The sequence below is a fragment of the Benincasa hispida genome, chromosome 12 (assembly GCF_027475165.1).
Source record: "Benincasa hispida cultivar pf3 chromosome 12, pf3_genome.v1.1, whole genome shotgun sequence".
In the NCBI taxonomy this organism is placed as follows: domain Eukaryota; kingdom Viridiplantae; phylum Streptophyta; class Magnoliopsida; order Cucurbitales; family Cucurbitaceae; genus Benincasa; species Benincasa hispida.
Window position 1 is genome coordinate 62,080,459 of NC_143489.1, and position 4,596 is coordinate 62,085,054.

Consider the following 4,596-nt stretch of genomic DNA (forward strand, 5'->3'; position numbering starts at 1 on the left):
AGAAAAAAGAAGAGTTAAAATAATAAAAAGAAGATGTCTTGACGAAAATCCATGTTTTTGGAAGGCACCCAAAATTAAACTCTCGAGATGCCCTCTATATGGGCATAGTAGGATGCCCAAGAATCTCCATATACCCAAGCATCTTATGATACCGCAAAAAAAAAAAAGCTTAGATTCTTACTGAACAAACACCTCCTATATTGTTACTTAAAAAAAAAAAAAAAAAAAAAAAAAAAAAAAAAAATCTTGTTTGGTAACTATTTATTTTTAAAAATTTTTAAACTAAGCTTAATTTTATCAAAATTTTCTCACAAGGATTTGCATCTCTTAATTTAAATTAAAAAAAAAGGTTGAATTTTTACTCAAATTCTAAAAAAAAAAAACAAGTTTTCAATCTTGACATGGCAAAAATTAGATAATAAAACAAGAAATTAAGAAGTAGAAGAGGTGTGTATATATGATTAATTTTTAATAACTAAAAATCAAATGATTATCAAATTGAGCCTAAAAGTCAACTCTTTCATCAATAAATTATGATCTACCAATTAGTAATATTTATTGACATGAACATGTCTCAACATAAATAAAATATGTAATTAGCCAAGAGGTTAAAAGTTTATCTTACATATTGTTGAACTAAAAAAAATAGCATTATTCATTTTTTTCCAAATGGCATGTTCATATGAAATACGGTAATTTTCAAATATAGGAAAATGTGCTAACTTATTTATAAATATAGTAAAGTATCACTATCTATCAGTGATAAACATAAACACGAGACTATTTATCAATGGTAGATAGTGACACTTAACTATATTTAAAAATATTTTCTACAATTTTGCCCTTTAAAATAATTACCAAATGAAATATTTATTTCTCTAACTATATTAATAAAACAATAGTTTAATGACACGTTAATTTAATATAAATTACACAAAAAGATATTTTTTTGGGAGAAAAACTACATCTAAAAAGATTAAAGTAGACTAATTTGAACAATTTTTTTAATAAACCAAATATTGAGAAGAAAAAAAACTTTTACAACGCGGGCAAAATTAAGAATTTTGAAAAAGAAAAGATTAAAGTATTGTTTTTTTTTTTTTTTTTTTTTTTTTTTTTTTTTTTTTTTGAGCACAACACATTCTTAAAAGTTACTATTGTATTCAATTTTTCTATGTTTAAATTTGAAATATATATTTTAAAAATAAATTCAATAGATATTATTTGAAAAATTACAAAAAATTCCATTTAAGCATTAATCTTATTTGTACATAGTATTGATTCTCCTTTCCACTACAAGGGCAGGGTTGCTATCTCACTCAGAAAGCATGAAATTCACTTAATTCTACTCCTCACCAACTAAAACCCAATTTTCATACTATATATCTTTTTTTTTTTTTTAAAAAAAATAACAATTTAAAAAATCAAATCATAAAATCCCATTTCAGTCATCCGGTCTCGATTCCACCATATCTCGTTTATTGGTTTGTAATATTCAAATACAACTATATTTTAATGAATCATAATAATCTTTTTATAGTTCAGCAACATGGAATGTGAACGTAGAAATCGATTAAAACCTTCAATGTTTTGGTAGAACATATATGTGTTTTCAACGTTTAGGCTCCACTAACGTTGGTAATGAATAGATCTATCTTCATTCTTATAATTGAATGTTGAACCATTCAAATTTATTTTTTAATAAATCAAATTATAATTAGTTTAATCATATATATATATATATGAAAAGAAAATAAAGAGAATCTAGATTAAAGAAATGATGGAAATTAAAGTGAAGTTTAGCCATTCCTCATCAGCATAAATACCCCAAGCCAATCTAATCATTGCTTTGTGGAGAGATATAAGTTGATCATCATTTGCTAGTGATTGATCATAAACTTAAAAAAAAAAACAAAAGAAAAATTGCATACATACATCATTTTCTCACAAATTAAATATCCATAAGATCCATTCTTCAATATTCTTTTTCTTTTACAAATATTGAAATATATATCTTATAGAGAGAGTTTGAGCTTAAAGCCTTGGCCTGCCTTTGGCTTATTATTCTCCCACCACCTTTCAAGAAAGTTCCGTACACCGTATTACGCATCTCTCTTCGTCTATTGTCTAACACAAGTTTTTTCAGTGAAAAGGTAAATTTTATTTTTTTCATAACTATTAAAACTTCTTGTTTGTTTATGTATCGTTTTTCTTATGTTGAAATATTTTAGATATATATATTAATTAATCACTTAGTTATACATATTTTTAATACTATTCTTACTCATGAACATGATTATGAAGGATGTTGCAAGGTCCTAATAAAATTAAAGGATATGTTTTGTTAGTGATTTAAAAATAGAAATTTGAAAATAAATAATTTATTTTTTTTTTTTAAAAAGTCATATTTACATCATTTTCATGTTGCAAATTAGAATATATAACATTGGAGAACATGTGCTAAATAATTATGTTTTCAGTTTATCATTTTTCTAAATCAAATTAGAATTTAAATACAACTCAAGTAATGCACATAAAACTAATTAATGAGGGCTAGGAATTATAACAATTCATGATATTCTTTAGGGCAAAAATAAATTTTACTAAATTATCAAATAATTAATGGAATTTAAATCGGTATGATTGGTGTGCAAAAATTGAAATACGTAAACTGTATTCACAACATCACTCATTAAATTGACGTAATAATTGAAATGTGCAAAAATTGATTTTGTAAACAATGTCGTAAATCATTTTAACAATATTTTTTGAGTTAAAATGAATGGTAACAAATTGTCTTAATATTATATATAGGATGCTACACCTATATATCGTACAATCCTTTTGCAAGATAGTAAACAATAATAATAAATAAATAAATTGTCATGTGACAATTTCTTTGGTAACTGACAAAGTGCAGTGCAGTTATGACCAAAGTTTTTTTTTTCTTAAATGTATATCCATCTATAAAAATTTACCATCAATTAATTTATGTTATTCATTTAAATGAAAACTCCCTCTTCAATTCTCGAAATAATTTTGAAGTTTAAGAGATAGAACGATTTTTTTTTTGAGAGAACGAGATTTAATTATTTAACTTAGCTTAATATATATATATTTTTTATGTAAATGAATTTTTTTTTCTTCTTATGAACTTTTTACAGATCTGTTAAGAGAATGAAAATTTCCTTGTCGGCGAGCTGCAAGCAAGCTGCGGCGGAGCCGCCGCTAGTAAATTTTCAAGGTTCAAACACACTCAATTTGGAACCATTTTTCCGGCGAAAAGACAAAGTAGTATTCGTGATGGGAGCTACCGGCTCCGGGAAATCCCGGCTGGCAATCGATTTAGCTACCCGTTTCCCAGCTGAGATTATAAACTCCGACAAAATCCAAGTCTACAAAGGACTCGAAATTCTCACCAATAAGGTCACCGAAAAAGAATGTTGTGGGGTCCCACATCACCTCCTCGGAATCGCCGATCCAAATTCAAACTTCACGGCCGCCGACTTTCGCCGCCACGCCTCATCGGCGATTAACTCCATCGTCGGAAAACGCCGCCTCCCTATCGTCGCCGGCGGCTCCAACTCCTTCATTGAATCTCTTGTCGACGACGAGCCTGAGTTTCGATACCGTTATGACTGTTGCTTCTTATGGGTGGACGTGTCCTTACCGGTCCTCCACTCATTCGTGTCGGAACGTGTCGATCGGATGTTGGACGACGGATTAGTTAATGAGGTACGGAATTTGTTTGATCCTAAAGGAAATGACTATGCGCGTGGGATTCGACGCGCCATTGGAGTGCCTGAACTCGATGCATTTCTACACGCTGAGATGGATTCAGCTAGTGATGATAAAACTCGATCTCGAATTCTTAAGGCTGCTATTTTGAAGATAAAAGAAAATACGAGAAAATTGGCATGCCGTCAACGACAAAACATTCACCGCCTCCAGAGCAAATGGGGATGGAATCTCCACCGTATTGACGCTACCGAAGTCTTCCTACAACTTGGCAATGGAGAATATTCCAACCATGTTTGGGAGACGCTCGTGGCGGAGCCAAGTTCTATTATCATCGATCAATTTCTTTGTGAAAATAGTTTCAAGCGCCATTCAGTGAAAATCGAACACACAGACAAAGTTTTCAATGTAGTTTTTTGAATAATTTTTTGAAACCTAAGCTTGAATGGTATAACTCATCTAGATGATGGCACGTAGCAACAACAGAAGAGGACTTCTTCTTGTATCATGTGATGGATTTTTATTGGAGCAATTATTTGGATGTATCTTAAACTGCACTCATATTTATGTATTCTATTCTAATCATGCAAAAAAGAAAAAAAAGAGTGTTATTTACAAATTATGGTGGCACAACTAGATAAAATGCATGAAAATGAATGTAGACTAAGTTGTACTCGAGTATTTTTTGGTTTTATTGCTAGATTAATTTTATTATTAAAAGTTAAATAAATTAAACGACAGGGTCTTGGATTGTAGGTGGAATCTGCACGTGCGGCTACTGCTGTAGTTTCTTTCCCACCTGTGTGGAGCTGCTTTATTTAGTTGTATTGTACTGTAATTTTTGTTTTACATTGCCAA

The 4,596-nt window shown here is 29.6% G+C and overlaps 1 pseudogene across 1 annotated transcript; it reads left to right on the plus strand.

Moving 5' to 3' along the window:
- Positions 1 to 1,843: 1,843 nt before the first annotated feature.
- On the plus strand, positions 1,844 to 4,357 carry LOC120068268 (adenylate isopentenyltransferase 5, chloroplastic pseudogene; annotated as a pseudogene). The gene is made up of 2 exons (XR_016525026.1): positions 1,844 to 2,153; positions 3,165 to 4,357. The product of XR_016525026.1 is annotated as an adenylate isopentenyltransferase 5, chloroplastic pseudogene (transcript).
- The last annotated feature ends 239 nt before the right edge of the window (positions 4,358 to 4,596 follow it).